The sequence below is a fragment of the Notamacropus eugenii genome, chromosome 4, assembly GCF_028372415.1.
Source record: "Notamacropus eugenii isolate mMacEug1 chromosome 4, mMacEug1.pri_v2, whole genome shotgun sequence".
NCBI classification, from domain to species: domain Eukaryota; kingdom Metazoa; phylum Chordata; class Mammalia; order Diprotodontia; family Macropodidae; genus Notamacropus; species Notamacropus eugenii.
Window position 1 is genome coordinate 363,668,624 of NC_092875.1, and position 22,023 is coordinate 363,690,646.

General features: G+C 35.2%; 1 pseudogene; it reads left to right on the top strand.

The window, feature by feature from the left end:
• The first annotated feature begins 3,563 nt into the window (after positions 1-3,563).
• On the top strand, positions 3,564-4,562 carry LOC140502583 (L-lactate dehydrogenase A chain pseudogene; annotated as a pseudogene).
• Positions 4,563-22,023: the final 17,461 nt, after the last annotated feature.

Below are 22,023 nucleotides of genomic sequence, written 5' to 3' on the forward strand. Positions count from 1 at the left end.
TATGAAAAATTATGTCAAAATTTGGTTGCCTGGAGAAGTTCATCAATATTGTATGTGAATTTTATGATGGTATATTTGCCTGGGTTCTGGATAATGAACAATGCTCTTGCCCTTCCCAGTCACCAATGGAGTAAAACAGGGCTGTGTGCTTGCTCCCATAATTTTTAACATGATGTTTTCAGACATGTTGTCAAATGCTTTTTATGAAGATGAACATGGCATCAAAGTCAGCTACCATGCCCATGGTAAGTTCTTCAATTTGAAAAGGTTACAAGCCAAGGCCAAAGTGGAGGGAATGTTGGTGCATGATTTTCTGCTTTCAGGTGATTGTGTACCCAGTGCATCCTCTGAAACTGAGATGCAACAAAGAATGGATCAATTCTCTGCTGCCTGTACTAATTTTGGCCTAATAATTAACACCAAGAAAACACAGGTGCTCCATAAGCCACCACCACAGCACCTATATATAGAACCATTGGTTACAACAAATGGAGAAGTTTTGAACTCTGTGGATAAGTTAACTGATCCTGGTAGTGTACTTTCCAGGGATGTACACATTGACAATGAGGTTGATGCATGCATTGCCAGAGCTAACTCAGTGTTTGGGAGACTCCAAAGAAAAGTTTGGGAGAGGAGAGGTATTAGATTGACTACCAAATTGAAGGTTTACAGAGCTGTGGTGCTGACCTCATTGTTGTGAAACATGGACAGTATACGAACACTGTGCCAGGAAACTGAATCGCTTCCCTTTGAACTATCTTAGGAAGATTCTAAGGATCACTTGGCAGGATAAGGTACCAGACATTGAAGTTCTTCCTCGAGCTGAACTATCAAGTATTCAAACTATGCTTCAGAGAACACAACTCCAATGGGATGGCCACGTTGTTTGAATACAAAATGTGTGCTTGCCAAAAAGACTATTTTATGGAGAACTTGCATGGGGCAGATGATCACATAGTGGCCAGAAGGAGTGATACAAGGACACTCTCAAGGTCTCTCTCAACAACTTTTGATTTGACTGTGCAACAAGGGAGACACTGGCACAGGATCACTAAGCATGGTGTGCCCTCATGGAAAGGGTGCTGTGCTCTTTGAGGAAAGGAGAATTGAGACAGCACAAGGTAAACCTATGGTGCACAAATTTGGAATATCCACCCCAAAAATTTACACAAAATATCTGTATTGAGAGGAGATCCTAGGGGAATGTAAGGAAATTTTCAGGATGAGAATGAACTTAGACATGTTGGTGAAGTTTAGAAAGTAAGAAGCAGAAAAAAAGCTATGAGAATATGGACAAATTATTTCAGTTGACTGATTACTCTTTAAAATATTCGTGAAACTAATATTACCTAACTTAGAATTATAGTAAATGGCTTCAAATCTCTTTGTCAATGTAACTTGAGTGAATGTGCTATGCATCTGGTCCCTGTGATAATTCAGCATAGGGATTTGACATTTCACCTTCTATATAATTTTCTTGAACTTAGAATGAGATGGTGAAGCTTTCTGCAATACATACATATATATATATATATATATATACACATATATATGACAGTATATATACACATATATATATGACAGTATATATATACATATATACATATATATATACTGTCAAAGTTAACTTTCAAATTTACGAGAACAAGATTCCTATCTAGCAAAGGATAACTTTCTCCAAATATTGTTCACTTTCCATTTTGGGTCTGAAAATAGTTAAATTACAGATGTAAAAGAATATTTTTCCTCCTAATGATAAAGGGAGAATGTGACTCAGTTTTCAATTTTGGAGCCCTAGTTGTAAGATTCATTGGTTGAAAGAATGATGATTCCCTGCTGTGAGCCTGTGTTAAGGGCAGAGTTGATGCAATAGTCCTGTAGCTTGGATAAGTGATTTTACTTGCTATTTGTGAAAGTATTTGGTGTAACTAACCTTTAGTGGCTAACATCAATCTTGCAGATTTAAACCTGGAGTACCACTGGTCCTCATAAAATAAAAAGAAACCAAGAAAGTGGCATAAATCTAAAAAATAAAAATAATCTCCATGACTAAAAATATTGATGGTTAGATGCAATACTAACACAGAATACCTCACCCTCAGAGTTATACAGAGCCATCAGCAATTAGGAGTTGTATTGGATAGAGCACTGCACCCAGAGTAAGAAAGACCTGGCTTTAAATGTGACCTCAGATACTTACTAACTCTGTGACTCTGAGCAAGTCTTTTAATTTCTGTTTGTTTCAGTTTCCTCGAGTGTAAAATGGGGTTGATGCCAATAGCCCTTACCTCATAAGGTTGTTGCCAGGATAAAATGAGATAATATCTGTAAAATGAATAAGTACGTGCCTGAAACCAAAAGGGCACTATAGAGTTGCTTATTCCCTTCTCCTCCTCCTTCCCATACCTTCAAGATATTTAAACTACCAGCCTTCAGGCAGAAATGACAGTATCCTTTGGAAAGCAGTGAAAAAGCTTCCAGAAATATAACTTCATAGTCTCTCCCAGGCTCAGTTAGATAAAGAATATAAATGTACATATAACATACATGTGACCATTGTAAAGATGTGTCACTCAATCATTACAGTGCTATATTTCTGAAGATCATTATTAGTTCTACTCATCCTGTCACAACAATTAAAACCTGACATGCATTAGTAAATTTTAGATTGTCCTTCTGTTCTAACAGTCTCTATGGGAAGTTCTGATTGGAAAAATTATCTGATATAATATGCTTGTCTAGAAAATTCTAGAAATCAAATCTTTTGGTGATTTTGGCCAGTAACAATTTGACCTCAAAGGAAATCACAACCTCAATGTGATCCAGTTTAAGTGATGCTAAATTAGATTTAAAGTTCTTTTTGTTTGTGCTGTATTACACACACACACACACACATATACATAAACATATATGTTTGTACACACACACACACACACACACACATACACACTTCTTAGGCATTACCAGATTGTTTTGATGCCTTTTGCTATGTAATATAATTTGTGATTTGGTACTGCTAGCATACTTTCATTTGAATTTTTTTCATTTTCATTGATTTCCTTGATATTCTTGACCATTTATTCTTCCATGGGATTTTTTAAAATTTATTTTAGCTCTATAAAGTAATTCTTTGAAGTTTAATTGGTAAGGCACTGAATAAAAAATAAATTTATGCAAAATTCTCATTTTTTCTATTAGCCCAATTTACCCAAGAGCAAGTAATTGCTCTTGAATTGTTTAGATGTGTCTATATGTGTGAAAAGTGCTTTGCAATTCTGTTCCTATATTTCCTAGATTGATCTTGGCAAAGTAGAATCCCAAGTATTTCATATGGACTGCACTCATTTTAAATGTAATTGCTCTTTTAATCCTTTCCTGCTTGCAATAAGGAGGCTCAAAGCTAAACTGAAAAAATTGGAGAAATAGAAAAGGAAGTGCAAAAGCTAACTACAGAAAACAATTATTAAAAATTAAAGTTGAGGTGCGAGCCTGGGAGCAGCAACCTCACATCTAACTCAGAACTTTCGCAGGCTGACCAGCTATGCCCCCAGCTACCCTCCAAAATGGCTTCAATTGTCAAAGAACAGCTTATCTTGAAAGTCCTAAAGGAGAATCAGGTTCCCCAGAACAAGATCACAGTTGTTGGGATTGGTGCAGTTGGTATGGCATGTGCCATTAGTATCCTAACAAAGGAATTGATTGAACTTGCCTTAGTTTATGTAATAGAAGACAAACTAAAGGGAGAGATAATGGATCTCCAACATGGCAACCTTTTCCTCAAAATGCTGATGATTGTTTCTGGCAAAGACTACAGTGTGACAGCAAACTCAAAACTGGTCATTGTTATGGCTGGGGCACATCAACAGGAGGGAGAAAGTCATCTTAATTTGGTTCAGAATAATGTGAATATCTTTAAATTCATCATTACCAATATTGTTAAATGCAGCCCTAATTGCCAGCTGCTTATTATTTCCAATCCAGTGGATATTTTGATATATGTGGCCTGGAAGCTAGGCAACTTTCCTAAAAACCATGCTAGTGGAAGTGGTTATAATCTGGATTCTACCCGTTTCTGTTACCTGATGGGGGAGAGACTTGGTGTCCTTCCTTCAAGTTGTCATGGATGGGTCCTTGGGGAACATGGAGACTCCAGTGTTCCTGTGTGGAACAGTGTAAATCTTGCTGGTGTGTCTCTAAAGAACCTTCATCCTTCTTTGGGAACTGATGTTGATGCAGAAAATTGGAAAGATGTTCATAAACAGGTGGTTGAAAGTGCTTATGAGGTAATCACAGTGAAGGGCTACACTTCTTGGGCCATTGGCTTGTTTGTGGCAGATCTGGCAGAAAGCATTATGAAGAATCTTAGGAGAGTGCGTCCAATTTCCACCATGATTAAGAACCTATATAGCATTAAAGAGGATTTCTTTCTTACTGTCCCATGTGTCTTGGGGCAGAATGGCATTTCAGATGTAGTGAAGGTCAACCTGAATCCAGAGGAGGAGAGCCATTTAAAGAAGAGCACAGATATTCTTTGGGGAATCCAGAAAGAGCTGCAATTTTAAAATCTTTGAATATGCTGCCATAAAGAGAACATGACAGAGGTTGAGGGGTTATGTATGATCTGCTTTTCAAATGGACTAAATTCTATCTCTGAATAGTGACTAAAGACCAGAAGTGTAAAACCTGTGAACACATTCTAGCTTCTTCCTAAAGTTAGAAATGGGGAGTAGAATTCTGTTGTAGTTAGCATATGATGTTAGATATGACTTGTATAGTCTCAATGGTTGGTGTCAAGCAGAGCCAGTGCCCCACAGGTATATAAACTACCTGCTTTGTATGTAGGTGCTATAAGTTCCCTTAGGTCCAGAAGACAACAATCCTGGATACAAAACACCATGCAGCAGCAATTCTTTATTGGTGCATTGATTAACTTTGTTCTCCCCTTCATTAGGTACTACAGCATGGCCCTCATTTATCACCTTTCTAGAGGACCTGATTTATATCAATACTTGTAAATTTCCATGTTATAGAAAAAGATCTGTATATGTACAACAATGCAACCAATTCTTCAAGTGTCAAATGAATTCTAAATACTGAATAAACAATAAATAACTGATTAAAAAAATTAGAATTGAGCAAGCAGAAGCTAACGACTCTATGAAGCACCAAGAATCAGTAGAACAAAATCTAAAGAAAGAAATAATTTAAAAAATATAAACTATTTCATTAGAAAAATGACTGACCTGGAAAACAGATCTAAGAGAGAAAATCTAAGAATTATTGATCTACTGAGAAATGATAATGAAAAAAAAACCTGGACAATGTCTTCCAAGAAATCATCAAGCAATACTGTCCTGAAGTCTTATATCCAGAAAGCAAAATAGTCATCAGAAGAATTCGCGAATCACCTCCTGAAGGAGATCACAAATTGAAAATGCCAGGGAATATTGTTGCCAAATTTCAGAACTATCAAGTTAAGGAGAATGTACTGCAAGAAGCCAGAAAGAAATGATTCAAATATTGAGGAACTATAATCAGGTTCACACAAGACCTTGCAACTTCTACATTAAAGGATTGGAGGGACTGGAATATGATATTCTATAAGGCAGAAAAGCTTGGAGTATAACCAAAGATCAATTACTCATCAAAATTGAACATAATCTTTCAGCCAAGGTGATAGATATCCAATGAAATAAAAGATTTCTAGACCCTCCTGATGAAAAAGTCAGAGTTCAATAGAAAATTTGATCTTCAAATAGAAGACTCAAGAGAGGCATAAAAAGGTAAATGGGAAATGAAAAACAATCTCATAATTCCATATGGGTAAATTGTTTACATCTCTATATGGGAGAATGCTATTGATCTTGAGAACCGCATATTTATTATGCCATTTAAAAAGGGAATACATAGATAGAAGGAGTGGATATAAATTACCTGATGTGATGATAAAAATGCTGTTAAAGTATGCGAAGTGATTGAAATTGGAGAATAGAAAAGGAGGAGACAGAAAAAAGCAAATTACATCACAGGAAGAGACACAAAAATGTGTTACATTAGAGTGAAAGAGGGAGGCAGATGACTATTGTTTGAGATTTACTCTCATTTGATTTGGTTCAAAAAGGGAAAAACATACTCAGTAAAGTACAGAAATCTAACTTGTCCTATAGGCACTAGGAGAGAAAAAAGAGAAGAAAAGGGAAGGGGCTTAAAAGAAGGGGAAGAAGTATTATGGGAAAAGGGAAATAAAAAGGAGGGGGATGAAAGAAGGGAGGGAAGGCTGAGAGAGGCAGTAGTCAAAAATAAAACTGTATTGTGGAGGGGAAGGAAGAGCAGAGAAATAAAGACATAAATGAGGGAAATAGGATGATGAGAAAGACACAGATATGAATCAAAACTGGGAATGTGAATGGGAAGAACACTCCCATAAAATGGAAGTGGATAGCAGAATGGATTAAAAACTACAGTCCTACAATATGTAGTTTACAAGAAACAGATTTGAAAGAGGGGGATACACAGAGGGTAAAGGTAAAAGGCTGTAGCAGCATATGTTATGCTTCATCAGTTCTTAGGGGAAGTTTTACATCTTTGAATGTTTACATGAATAAAATGGAGAAAGAGGAGATCAATGAATTGAGACGTAACTGAAAACCCGTAAGTAAATATGAAATTAAAAATACTTAAAATAAAAAGAAAGATTAATAGAAATGAAATTAAGAAAACAATTAATAAAACTAAGAGTTGGTTTTATGAAAAAATAACAACAAGGATGATAAACCTTTGGTCAATTTGATTGAAAAAAAGAAAAGCAAATTACCAGTATCTAAAAAGAAAAGGGTGAACTCACTTCAAATGAGGAGGAAATTAAAACAATAATTAGAAATTATTTTGCCCAGCTGGATGCTAATAAATTTGACAATCTTAGTAAATATTTGAATATCTTCAAAAAAATATAAATTGCCCAGATTAATAGAAGAGGAAGTAAAGTACTCCATGGCCAGATGAATTTGCAAATGAATTCTAACTCACATTTAAACAGTTAATTTCAGTATCATGTAGAACATTTGGGGAAATTGGCAAAAAAGTAGTCTTCCCAAATTTTTTTTTATGATGCAATTATGGTTCTGATACCTAAACCAGGAAGAGGCAAAGCAGGGAAAAAAAACCATATAGACCAATTCCTATAATGAATATAGATGCAAAAGTTTTGAATAAGATATTAGGAAAAAGATTACAGCAACTTATCATGAGAATAATACATTATGTTCAGGTAAGATTTATACCGGGAATGCAGAATTAGTTCACTACTACAAATTATTTGGATTATTAGGATTATTTGATCATATCAACAACAAAACTAACAGAAAGCATCTGATTATCTCAATAGATGCAGAAAAAACTTTTGAGAAAGTACAATATCTATTCCTATTGAAAACACTGGAAAGCACAATAATAAATGGGGTCATTCTTAAATGAATAAGTTGTATCTAACTAAAACCATCTGCAAGTAATTATATGTAGTGGGGATAAAGTAGGTACATTTCCAGTAAAATCGGAGGTGAAACAGAGATGGCTTTATCACCACTATTCTTTGATATGGTCTCGAAATTTTAACTTTTTCAATAAGAGAAGAAAAAATAAATTGAAAGAATTAGAACAAGAAGAAATTAAGTTATCACTCTTTGCCATTGATAAGATGATATGCATAGAAGATCCTAGAGAATTAAGTAAAAAAGTGATTGAAATAACAGGAAAAAAAAGACTTTGGCAAAGTTGAAGGACACAAAATAGACCCACAAAAATCATTTGCATTTCTATATGTTGCTAACAAAACCCAACAGCAAGAGATAGAAAGAGAAATCCCACTAAAAATTATGGTAGACACTGTATAATATTTCAGCATCTACCTGCTGAAACAAACCTAGGGACTCTATTAACACAATTACAAAACACTCTTTACACAAATAAAATCAGATTTAAGTAACTGAAAAAATATCAGTTGCTCAAGGGTATCCTAGTTAATATAATAAAAATGACAATTATGCCTAAATTAACTAACTTTTTCAGAGTCAAACCAACTAAACTACCATAAAATTATTTTGAGACCAAGAAAAAAATAATATTAAAATTCATCTGGAAGAGCAAAAGGTCCAGAAAATCAAGGGAATTAATGAAAAGTAAAGCAAGGGAAGGTGTCCTAGCCATACCACATCTCAAATTCTATTATAAGATAGCAATAATCAAAACCACTTCCTACTGGCTAAGAAATAAATGGGTAGATCAATGTAATACATTAGGTACAAAAAACACAGTAGTCAATAATCATAGCCATCTACTGTTTGATAAACACTAAGACCCCAGCTTCTCTGATAAAACCTCACCGTTTGACAAAAACTACTGGCTAAACTGAATAATAGTGTAGCACAAACTGGACATAGACCAATGTCTGACGCCAAAGAATGGAAGAAAGTCCAAATGGATACACTACCGATGTTGATGCTATTAAAAAAAATTAGGGGAAGAAGGGACAGTTTATTTCTCAGATTTATAGAGAATGTAGAAATTTATGACCAAACAAGAAACAGAGAACATCATGAAGTGAAAAAATGGATAATTTTGATTACATTATATTGAAAATGTTTTGCACAAAGGCAATGCAAGATTAGGAGGGAAACAGAAAAATGGGAAAGAATTTTTACAGCTAATGTCTGGGATAAAAGCCTCATTTCTAAAATACATAGAGAACTGAGTCAAATTGAAAAGAATACAGGTCATTCCACAACTGGGAAATGATCAAAGGATATGAACAGGCAGTTTTCAGAGGAAAAAATTAAAACTATCTATAGTTATATAAAACATGCTCTAAATCCCTATTGATTAGAGAGATGCAAATCAAAAAACTCTGAGGTACCATATCATACCTATCAGATTGGCTAATATGACAAAACAGAAAGATGATGAATGTTAGAGAGGATATGGGAGAGTTGGAACACTAATTCATTGTTGTTAGAAGTGTGAGCTGATCCAACCATTCTGGAGAGCAATTTGGAACTATGCCCAAAGGTCTATAAAAATGTTTGTACCCTTTGACCCAGTAGCTCTATTTCTAGGGCTGTGTCCCAAAGACATCATAAAAATGGAAAGAGGTCGCACATGTACAAATATATTGAAAGCAGTTCTTTTGGTGGTGGCCAAGAACTGGAAATCGAGGGGATGCCCATCAATTGGGGAATGGTTGAGCAAATTGGGGTATATGAATGTAATGGGATACTATTGTGTTATAAGAAATGATGAACAGGAAGACTTCAGAGGGACCTGGAAGGACTTCATGAACTGATGCTGAGTGAAAGGAGCAGAACCAGGAGTACTTTGTACACGGCAACAACCACAGTGTGAGAGGAATTTTTCTGGAAGACTTAAGACCTTCACAGCAATGCAAGGACCTAAAAAATTCCCAATGGACTTGAGACAAAATGCCTTCCACATCCAGTGAAAAAACTGTGTAATTGGATCTCAGAATGAAGCAGACTATTTTCTCTTGTGCTGTTTTGTTTTGTTTTCTTTTTTTATGGTTTCTCCCACTTATTTTAATTCTTCTGTTGCATGAGCATTGTGAAAATGTGTTTAATAAGAATGTATATATAGAAGCAATATAGGATTGCATGTTGTCTCGAGAAAGGAGAGTGGAAAGAGCAGGAGAAAACTTAAAACTTATGGAAGTGATTGTTTTTAACTGAAAACCCCAAAAATAATTAAATAAAAAAGTTCTATTTGATTTTATGCTTTCTTATGTTTTAAGTAGGAATAGTCGTGTACTTTCTCTGCCTCTATTGAGATAATCATGATCTTTTTTTTATTCTTATATTGCTATGGTCGACTAAGTTTATAGTTTTTCTACTATTTAACCAACCTTGAATTCCTGGTATAAATTCCATCCTGTCATCACATATGATCTATATCATATATTAAATTTAGTGTTTATTCAATTTTTTACATCATTACATATTATTGAATTGCTTTATAGTTTCCTTTCTCTGTTTTCTTCTCTCCTCTGAGGTATCAAAACTATATTTGCATAATAGAAGCTGTTTTTGACTATTTTTTCAAATACTTTATATTGTATTGGAATAATTGTTCTTAAAATATTTGGTAGAATTTACTTGTGAATCCATCTGATCCTGGGAATTTCTTCTTAATAATTTCATTTTTTTGAATTTTTCAACTTTTTTGTCTAATAGAGGGTTATTTAAGCATGTTATGATATTAAATTGTTTATTATAATTAAATTATAAATATATCAATAACATATGTATATATCATATAAAATATATAACAAAATATGTTTACTATAATTAATATTAGAATATTAAATATTTATTAAAGTTACACATATTTAGCATTCTATCTCATCTTCTGTTTATTTCTCAGTTAATGTATTGTTTAAATATTCATCCATTTGACTAAGACCATCAGTTTTACTGACATGTAATTGGAGAAAATAACTCCTAACAATTGATTTAATTTTATTTTCATTGTTGATTCATTCACCTTTTTCACTTTTGAAAATGGGAATTTGGTTTTCATTTCTTTTACACTTGGACAAATCAACCAATGGTTTATTTATTTTATTTTTTCATAAAGTTCTATGTTTAATTTATTAGTTACATTTTTACATCAATTTTATTAATATTGGCTAGGATTTTCAGAGTTTCCATTTTGGATTTTAGTTAAGGATTTTTTATTTATTCTTTTTTCTAGTTTTTTTAAATGGCATGCCCATTTCATTGACCTCCCCTTTCTCTTTCTTTTTTGTTGATGTGAACATTTAGAGACATAAGTTTTCCACTAAGTATTGTTTTTAAGGCAGATTTCCTTGACAAAAATTTTAAATCATGATATCTAAATTTTTTTATCTTAGTTTTCAGATCATTCAATAATTCTCAAATTCTCTCTCCTGCATCTATTCTTAAGATCATTTGTTTTTCTGATTATTTTTTTTCATATTTTCTTCTATTTTTTTCATTCTTTTGACTTTGTTTCATTGTTTCTTGATGTTTCTTGTAGTCATTAGCTTCTAGTTTCCTAATTCAATTTGTAAGAAGTTATTTTTTTCAGTGAAATTCTGTACCATTTTGTAATTTTTTTTCCTTTTGAAATTCTTTTTTTTTTCACTTTTTTCTTTTTCTTCACTGAAGTTTCTTCAATGAATTTTGTGCCTCTTTTACCATTTGGTCAATTCTGTTTTTAAGGTGTTATATTCTTTAGTATTTTATGTCTTTTTTACCAGGCTATTCATTCCTTTTTCATATTATTTTGTATCATTTTTTAAATTTCTTTTCCCACTTTTTCCTTTTAGAGTTGTGTCCAATTATTTCTTTCAAACTTTGTGTTTAGCTGTACTCTTATTCTTTTCTTCTAAGGAGTTTGTATTTTAATTTTCTCTGTCACCATAGTAGCTCTTTATGGTCAAGCTATTTTTTTTTTATTTAGTTGTTCATTTTCCCTCACTTTTTTTTTTTATTATTTTAAACTTTATGTTAAAGTTGAACTCTGATCCTCTGGTGATTGAGTGTACTGTTCCAAACTTCAGGCTTTTTTTTTTCCACTGCTCTTTTCAGAACTAGGGATTCTCCAATGTTCAAATACTTCCAAGGTGGAACAATCTGAGGAACAATGTGGGCATTTGTGTCTTATTCTGTGCTATGATATTTACCGAGGAAGGGCTCCTCCTCCCCTGCAGGTGGCAGTACTGATACTGTTCAAGGATCAGGAAGTATGATCAGGAACACTGTTCCTCTTAGTTCCAAAGTGCTGGTACTTTTCTATGGCCTGCAACTCTGTCCCAGAATAACATATGAACGATGTGATCAAGTCCTATGCCAAGTACCTATAAAATCTGACTTATTGCCCTACCCCATATTTTCTCTGGACTGAGGGCTCCTCAAACTGCTGCCACCATTGCAGCTGCCTCCAAGAACCACTGCTGGAGGTTGCCATGCTATCTGTCTTCTGGACCAGCCCCAACTCTGGTGTCATAAACCTCTTCTAATCTCCTAAATTACCTTGGGCTGAAAAAATGTTTCACTTTGACCCTTTGTTGACTCTTCTACTTCAGGATTCAATTTGAGGCTTTATTTTAAAGTTATTATGAGGAAAATGTTGGAAGAGTTAGATAGAGTTACTACCTCTATTTCTCCGTCATAGCTTCTCTTTACTAGTGACAATTTTCATATGTTCATACACTAAAATACAATTAAAATGAAAATATTAGCCACAAAATGTTCTTCTCAGGTACTGACTGAATGAGTTGGATGGTGAAATGTGAACAACCTTAACTGGTTTCAAAGAGGAAAAAATGAACTCATGAATTAATAACTTAGGCTATTAATAACCTGAGATCTACTCCTAGATAAGAGTATAATTGACAAAGTTAGCAGTTACCTTAGGGAATATCTAATTCAATTCTTTCATATTTGTATTTTATTTGACAAATCAAATGGTCTTTTCTTAATCTCAGTCTCTTTGACCTCTCTAGAGGCTTTAACACTGCTAATCACTCCCTTCTTCTCAATATCATCTTCCCTCCAGGTTTAACAGATAAAACTCTCGTATATGACCTATTCTTATATCCTAGTTAGTGCTGTGATTATTGTTTGTTTGTAATATATAAAATGTTTGAAAAATATATACTTGGGGGTCTTTCTGAGGGACTCTGGTCCCAATTTGTTGTGCATCTCTTTGCCTTACCAATGAATCAATATGCTCAGAAGTTCAAAGCTTTGTTTCCTCAGTTATTGCGGATTTTACTCATGATGCTCCTCATCACGTATTATTTCAGCCAGTGACACTTGTCTCCATGGACAAGACACTGCATCTCTCAGGTCCAGGCATTTTTTTTTTTCTGGATTTACCCTAGACCTTCCTTGAACACTCTCTGCCCTGCGCTCTGACTATCTACCTCCCTGGGTTCTTTTATGTCCTAACTAAAATCTTACCTCCCAGAGGAAACCTTTTCCAATCTCTCCTAATTCCAGTGCTTTCTCTCTTTTCATTATCTCCTATTTATCCTATATATAGTTTGTTTTTCATGTATTTATTTGCATATCTCTCCCCCATTAGATTACAAGTTCCTTGAGGACAGGAACTGTCTTTATCTCTTTGTGTATCTTTAGCACTTAGCACAAAACTTGATATTCAATAGGCATTTAAATGTTAATGACCAATTGGTTGCAAATGAGTTAGGTGAGGTCAAGAAATACCCAGCTGATTAAACAAGATCACACATGTTATGAGTGGCACATTTGAAATCCAAACTCAGGTCTTCTGATATGGAACCTAAGACTTTTCTCATTATGCTCCAGACTTGGTTCTTGTCTGTGAAGAACAGAAAGTTCTGTCCAGTTCTCCTGGGTGGGGAAATCTTACCTTGACTGCAAGGCCCAGGGAAGGATGAAGTGAAAGGTATACTTTTAAATTATTTATAGGCATCCATAGAAAACTTGCATGCTTAACAATTTTCTTAGCTGAAACATATTCATGCAGGCAGATGCAAGATACCTTTAGGACATTCTTAGGAAAACTAGGCCAGAACATCTGGAAGGAGTTCTTCTCTACTTCACTACCAGAAGAGGCACTGCTAATGCCTTCTTAGATGCAAATGGAAAATCAGAGATAAATAACAGCTGTTATTTTTATAAAATCTGATATTGTCAAATGCTCAAATGTGACATTAGCATTCCTACTTTTCTTAGTGTTTTCAGCAGCTGAACTATATCTGTGTTAAGCATTGAGGGCACAAACTATTTCCTGAGTTTTGCAATCCCTGAAAAAGGTGAATATACAAATGTATTAATTACTGACATAGAAACAACATACGTTTTTTTGGAGATTACTTTTCTTAGTGATAATAGAGAAATAACGTACTGTATTAAGAATTATTCAGTGTCTCTCTTTTTGATAAAAAAAAAAGATCATTTTGTAGGTTGTCAAGATAAAGGGAAGAAAAAAGTGTAGGGAGCAAGTATCACAAGAAAAATGCATGAATTAATGGGGAATAAAAAGGAATTTAAAATTTTGTAACATAATTATCCAGATTAAAGTGATAGCTTCGAATTTGGATAATGAGAGAGGACTGGGTGGAAAAAAATGTGGTGAGAAGTTGCTTGTATAAGTGAGTATACTTATGGCAAATGGAAAGAGTTCTGGAAAATACATGCTCTCACATTACTGGCTTTCCAAAGTGCACATGTAGACTAAGGTCCAGGAGCATTATTTAGCAACCATATTAAACAGAACATGTTCAATGACATTGGACTATTTTGTGACTACCTGAATATGATAACTTTCTGAAAAATGCAAAATGAATAAAACCTCTTTGTAGAATTTCATTTTGAAATTATAAATACAAATGTAGCAAGGATATTTAGAAACACTGATTGGATTTTATGTTGCTGTAGAGATGCAGGAGAGAGTGCTACCACACTTCACTAATAACCATGGTACCAGTAACCCACAAATGACTCCCAGATTACTTCATGCTCTGTCCCTGTATTCCCTGTGTTCTTTTCTCCCTTAATCTTGATTGACACTGCTGCTCCTTGGAAAATTACCAAAACAGAATTTGAAACTTCAAAAGCCTTTCAAAAATAAAGGAAAGAAAGCAAATAAACCTGAATGATGCCTAAATATCAAATTTGTTTGCTCACATGTGTATGTTTGCACTCCCACATATATTTTTTAATTCTTTCATGAAGTAGAAAGTTTTTGATGATGTATGTTTCCCTCCTAAATTGTATGGCAATGTGGAAATATAAAAAGAAAACTGGATAAAATTTTTTTTGAAACTCAAACATATGAGATTTGTTTTAATAAATCAAGTAATCTTTGAAAGGCTTACAAAACAGACAAGTCTCTGGAGACATCATTCACTTTATATGGTTTGCATGTCCTTATAATCAAAATAGGTTGTGTGTGTGTGTGTGTGTGTGTGTGTGTGTGTGTTTGTGTGTGCTGTGACATGGCTAATATGGAAATACATTTCACATGACTTCACAAATGCAACTGATGTTTTATTGTTTTCTCTCTCAGGGTGTGCAAGGGGGCCTGGAGGGAGGACAAATAAAGTGTAGTTATTTAAAACGTAACAATCATCAAAGAGAGGAGAAAAAGACAATATCATAAGTTTCTGAGTGACCAGGTAGTGAATACATTTCACCATTTGGCCAGTAATGGAATAGTTTGGAAAGTGACTTACAAGTAATCTTTTTGTTTTAGCAACATGAGTATATCTATGGTCTTCAATCATTAATAATTATGCTTTAGCCACTTACCTCAATAATAAAAGCTTTATTTGCCAAGACAGTTAATTATTTAAAAAAAAAAAGTTCTTCTAAAGGGTGGGAGGCAGTAGTAGTGGTGGATTGTGTTTGAATTGTCTGCTAAAAAAATAATGCTAATTCACCAAATGAATGCTCATTTTTGTATATTGATTACTAGTCCCCATCATCTTAATGAGGACTTATCTCAGGAACTCTTTAATATTTTTCATTTTGTAGTGTTCAGTTTGTGAGGTAACTCACCTGAGACCTCAAGCTTCCATCCATCCAATGATCTTCATTCAGAGACCATGCAGGGACTTTTAAATAGAATAGAAAAGTATTTAAATAAGACAAAAGAATTAAGAGAGACTCTAGTAGGAGAAACATTTCATGCCCACTACCCCATAAATGAAGGGATGCATGTTCTTATACCTCTTGGTTTGGTGCGCAATGACATCCTTCTCAAGAAAAACTTAAAAAGGGATAGTGAAAAATATTCTTTCTTCATGTAGGCTAACAGGATGACAAGAGTTCTTGTTCTATCTACTTTCCTTTTGATGCTTGAGATTATATCTTATTCAGAACTGCCAGTTCAATCTGTATTATTTGCTCTCACATTATCTGAAATAAGATCCAGCTAAAATGCTCTCTCTCTCTCTCTCTCTCTCTCTCTCTCTCTCTCTCTCTCTCTCTCTCTCTATTCTGTCTCCCTCTACCTCACATCTCTCTTCTCTCTTTCTCTCTTCCCTCACATGTGATAATCTAAGTCTTCACTTTTCACTAGGCATTTCTAATTCCTAGAATCCACTCCTCCTCATCTTTACTTTACAAAATCACTTACTTCCTTCAAGATGCAGCTGAATCATCATCTTTTGCATCAGGAGTCAGAAAATCATAGCCCATGGTCTAAATCTGTAAGTTCACAAACTGTGTAAAAGGTCAGTTGACCAGATTTAGCCAAGGGGCAATTCTTTGGTATCTCTCATATGTGAAGTGCTTATGATGGCAATCAAAATAGAATTTTTTGCTGTTTTTGTTTTAGCATAAACAAGTGCTTCTGATTGAATCTTGCCTTTATCAATCAAGGAGTAAATTCCAGAAATGAGAGTTTCTTTAACTAGAAACAGTTTATGTGTTTTTATTGTTAGTTATTTTAATGTGATTAAAGATTTTTCCCACTCACTGATTGGCCTGCCCATTGTGGGAATCTTGATTAGGGGAGTTGTTTTGCAGGAGGGTTCCAAGTACCTTTTGTTTTTTCTATTGAGGCACTAGATCAAAGGATTGTGATGCCCTCAGGCTCAAAAAAGGTATAAATGCTCTGAGTTGAGGTTTTACTTTGGGGCTTAGTTTTTGTTAGAAGGTTCCAGTGTCAGGGGAGGACTCTAGGAAGCCCCTAAGGAGCCCACTGACTTTGAGAAATCAGACATTGTCCTTCCCTCTCTGGTAGTTAAACTGGTCAGAGAACGGAGGTCCAACTATCTGTTGAATCCAGGCAGAGGAGGCTATGTCTGTAGATCTTTTGATTCCTTTACATTTTCTTTGAAGTTCAGGATGCTGACTCTTCTGAAACAGGTGAATGATATGTATATATATATATATATATATATATATATATGTGTGTGTGTGTGTGTGTGTGTGTGTGTGTGCTTCAATAAGGGTATGATACATATGTTTGATTAAAAGTGATTGTTAACCCCTTGAAAGTTTCTTTGTTTTATGAATGCACATATGTGAACCTATGATAGCAAGCCCCTCTGTGTGCATTGGGGTGCTTACTGATAGTGTCTCATGATCCCTCCAAATGCTAGTGGCTTCCTTTCCATATTACCTGATCCTGAAAAACTTTATATTTATTTCATTTTTTCATAATATTTATTCTATACGTAATTAAATCCATTCTGTCCCTATTGTGATATAAATGTTTTACAAGTAGGATTTTTTTTTAAATTTGTATCCATGGTCTGTTACAGAGTATCTGATAGACAATAGACATTTAATACATTCTTATTGGCTTTTGAGTAATTGGAATATAGTCAATCCACTAAAATCTTACCCTCTAGCTTATCTGGATCCTATATTCAAAACTGGTTATAGGCTGTTCCTGGTAATTCCTGTTGAGTAAACCACATTCTCCAAAAGTTTACCAATCAGCTATTGAGAAGAAGCACAGAATTGCTTTCCCTTGTGCAACTTGTCACTACATTTCTATCTTTTTCTCCCCTAGAGAGGTGGTTTAGTGGGCAAAGTATTAATTTGGCAATAGAAAGATTTAGATTCAATCTAACCTCAGATCAAGAAAGCTATACAACTTCGGACAAGTCTCAACCTCTGTCTGACTCAGTTTCAACTTTAAATTGGAGATAATAATAACACCTAACTCCCAGTGTCATTGTGTAGATCAAATGAGATAATGTTTTTAAAGGGCTTAGCAGAGTGACTAAAACTAAGTAAGCACTTAGCAAATGTTTGTTTCTTTTCTTCCTTCCCCTAAATTATGACTGCTGGTATCATCTCTATATTAGGTACAGGTCACACAAGATCTCAGTCTCTTGTTTGCTCCTTTGCATTTCCCCATTATAAGCAGTTGAGTAATTCTGGAGAGATCTTTCTCAGGAAAGGGTCCCTATCTTTCTTGAGATTACTTTTCCACTTTTTTTAAAACAGGTGAGGTAATTTGTTTGTGTTTGTAGGTAACAACAAAAATGCATAGAAAAGGAGATATTGAAGATTAGGAGATTGCAGATGACAGTGGGAGAAATCTATTTGAGAAAATGGGATGAAATGGGATCAAAGTAGGTTGACCCTGGCAAGAAAAACAGCTACCTCTTAATTTACATCTAAGAAAACTGAAATTTAGACAGGTTAAATGATTTGACCTTTGGTGGTAGAATTTAAATGTGTCTTCCCTGTTTAAGATATAGGTTTGGTCATGCTTTACCATAATACAATAGTTAGCTTGCCATAGAGAGATGAAGAACAATCAGAAAGACCTAGGCTCAAGTTCAATGCTTGACCCATATTATTGGTATGATCCTAAGCAAATCACTTAACCCTGGAAGTAACAACTCTACTCCTGGATTTCTAACATTGAAAGTATATTCTACCCTAGGAGGATATCCATCTGCTTTTCAGGTTCTTCCAAGAATCTTCATTTTTAAAAGAACAGTCATTTTTTCATTCATTTCTTAACTGCACTTCTTATTCTATGTTCTTTGTTTACCATGCCCCTATGTCAAATACTCCATTTCCCCCCTTCTCTCCTTGGCCTCAGTTTTTTTTTTTTAAACTTTCTTCCTATTATAAATGCCTTAAAGGTTGAGCTATCATGCCTGGTACTTAGTAAGTGCTTAATAAGCTCTTTTTAAAATTTATTTATTTAACTTTTAACATTCATTTTCACAAAATTTTGGGTTCCAAATTTTTTCCCCATTTGTCCCCTCCCTCCACCTCAAAACATCAAGCATTCTAATTGCCCCTATCACCAATCTTCCCTCTCTTCTATCATCCTTCCTTCCCTTGTCCCCATCTTCTCTTTTGTCCTGTAGGGCCAGATAACTTTCTATGCCCCATTACCTGTATTTCTTATTGCCTAGTAGCAAGAACAGTACTCCACAGATGTTCCTAAAACTTTGAGTTCCAATTTCTCTTCATTCCTCCCTCCCTACCCATTCCCTTTGGGAAGGCAAGAAATTCAACACAGGCCATATCTGTGTAGTTTTGCAAATGACTTCCATAATAGTCGTGTTGTGTAAGACTAACTATATTTCCCTCCATCCTATCCTGCCCCACATTACTTCTATTCTCTCTTTTCATCCTGTCCCTCCCCAAGAGTGTGACTTCAAATTGCTCCCTCCTCCCATTTGCCCTGCCTTCCATCATCCCCCCACCCTGCTTATCCCCTTCTCCCCCACTTTCCTATATTGTAAGATAGGTTTTCATACCAAAATGAGTATGCATTTTATTCCTTTCTTTAGTGGAATATGATTAGAGTAAACTTCGTGGTTTTCTCTCCTCCCTTCTTTTTCTCTCGACTAAAAAGTCTTTTGCTTGCCTCTTTTATGAGAGATAATTTATCCCATTCCATTTCTCCCTTTCTCCTCCCAATATATTTCTCTCTCACCACCTAATTTCATTTTTTTAGGATATGATCCCATCCCATTCAATTCACTCTGTGCTGTGTGTGTGAGTGTGAGTGTGTGTGTGTGTATGTGTGTAATCCCACCAACTTCCCAGACACTGAAAAGTTTCAAGAGTCACAAATACTGTCTTTCCAAGTAGGAATGTAAACAGTTCAACTTTAGTAAGTCTCTTATGACTTCTCTTTGCTGTTTACCTTTTCATGCTTCTCTTCATTCTTTTGTTTGAAAGTCACATTTTCTTTTCAGCTCTGCTCTTTTCATCAAGAATGATTGAAAGTCCTCTATTTCATTGAAAGACCACTTTTACCCCTGAAGTATTATACTCAGTTTTGCTGGGTAGGTGATTCTTGGTTTTAGTCCTAGTTCCTTTGACTTCTAGAATATCCTATTCCATGTCCTTCGATCCCTTAATGTAGAAGCTGCTAGATCTTGTGTTATCCTGATTATACTTCCACAATACTTGAATTGCTTCTTTCTAGCTGCTTGCAATATGTTCTCCTTGACCAGGGAACTCTGCAATTTGGCCACAATATTCCTAGGAGTTTCTCTTTTTGGATTCTTTCAGGTGGTGATGGGTGGATTCCTTGAATACTTATTTTGCCTTCTGGTTCTAGAATCTCAGGGCAGTTTTCCTTGATAATTTCATGAAAGATGGTGTCTAGGCTCTTTTTTTGATCATGGGTTTCAGGTAGTCCCATAATTTTTAAATTGTCTCTCCTGGATCTATTTTCCAGGTCAGTTGTTTTTCAAATGAGATATTTCATATTATCTTCCATTTTTTCATTCTTTTGGTTTTGTTTTGTGATTTCTTGGTTTCTCATAAAGTCATTAGCTTCCATCTGTTCCATTCTAATTTTTAAAGAACTATTTTCTTCAGTGAAGTTTTGAACCTCCTTTTCCATTTGCCTAATTCTGAGTTTTAAAGCATTCTTCTCCTTCTTGGCTTTTTGAATCTCTTTTGCCAATTGAGTTAGCCTATTTATCAAGGTGTTATTTTCTTCAGCCTTTTTTTGGGTCTCTTTTAACAAGGTGTTGACCTGCTTTTCATGCTTTTCTTGCATCTCTCTGATTTCTCTTCCCAGTTTTCCTCCACCTTTCTTACTTGATTTTCAAAATCCTTTTTGAGCTCTTCCATGGCCTGAGCCCAATGAATGTTTATTTTGGTTGTTTGGGATACAGAAGCCTTGACTTTTGATGTCTCTCCCTGATGGTAAGCATTGTTCTTCCTCATCTGAAAGGAAGGGAGGAGATATCTGTTCACCAAGAAAGTGACCTTATATGATCTTATTTTTTCCCCCTTTTCTGGGTATTTTCCCAGGCAGTTACTTGACTTCTGAGTTTCCTCTCCACACCCACCTGGCCTCCAGATGGACCCATCTAGTGCTTGGGGTCTGAGTTTCAAATGCTGCTTCCCAGCCTCAGGGCTTTTGGCAGGGGCGGGGCTACTATTTAGCGTGAAATTAAGTTCAGGTGCTGGGGTGGAGGCAGGGCTGCCACATGACGCTCACTTCCCTCAGGGGGTTTATGCAGAGACCTTCAACAATGGATCAGAGCTCCTGCCTGCTTTGGGAGCCCCTGTCTGCTGCTTCCTCCCAAGGAGTCCTGAGTTATGGGGACACCCCACTCCCCTATTGGCAAGCTGAAAAGACCCTCTCACTTACCTTTCGTGCCTGTGGGTGCAGGGAACTGCGTGGCTGCTGGAGATTCTGTCCCTAAAACCTGCTCGTATCTGCTCCTCTTGCTGCCAAGTGGCCAAGGCAGGGCTGGGCTCTGCTCTGGGTCTGGTGCTCGATGGACCTTTTGTGTCAGTTTTTCAGGTCTCTCTGGAACAGAAATCTCCTCCACTCTGTTGTTTTGTGGCTTCTGCTGCTCCAGAATTTGTTGGGAGTTCTTCTTTACAGGTATTTCATGGGCTGTGGGTTAGGAGCTAGCATATGTGTATCTTTCTCCTCTGCCATTTTGGCTCCTCTTAAAAAGCTCTTATTAAAGATTGCTTGACTTAATTTCCCAGTGTCCTTATTAACACTTTAATATTTCACATAGAAAATGTTAGCCTAAATTTGAATATGAAGTTTCTTCATCCAATAATTCTCTATGCCATAATGTCAAGCTCAAAAAATCAGGGGCTAGTAGCCATACATAATGATCCTTTTGGCTTGCATATTGATTTTTAAATCATATATCAGTAATATCTCTCTTCTATTATATTTTTATTTTGGTGAATATTTTCCAATGACATTTTCATCTGGTATTGGCAATGTTGGGGAGTATATGAAGCTTACAGATAACTGTATAATTTCTCTGATCTATAGCTATGATAGCACAAGTTCAGTCCCTTTACCATGCCACCTTTCCATTTAAAGAAGTAATGTAAAGATAGATTTAGCAGAAGTTACACTATCTGTATTTATACTCTGTTTCAATTCTGATTTCTCATCATAATATGCAAGTGAACATGAAATTTTAAAGACTCTGTTCAACCCAAATCTGGTAGTTCTTACCAAGCTGCAAAATATTTCTTTGAGCCTAGTGACAGGTGTATCTGTTATTTGAAGTCCATTTTACTT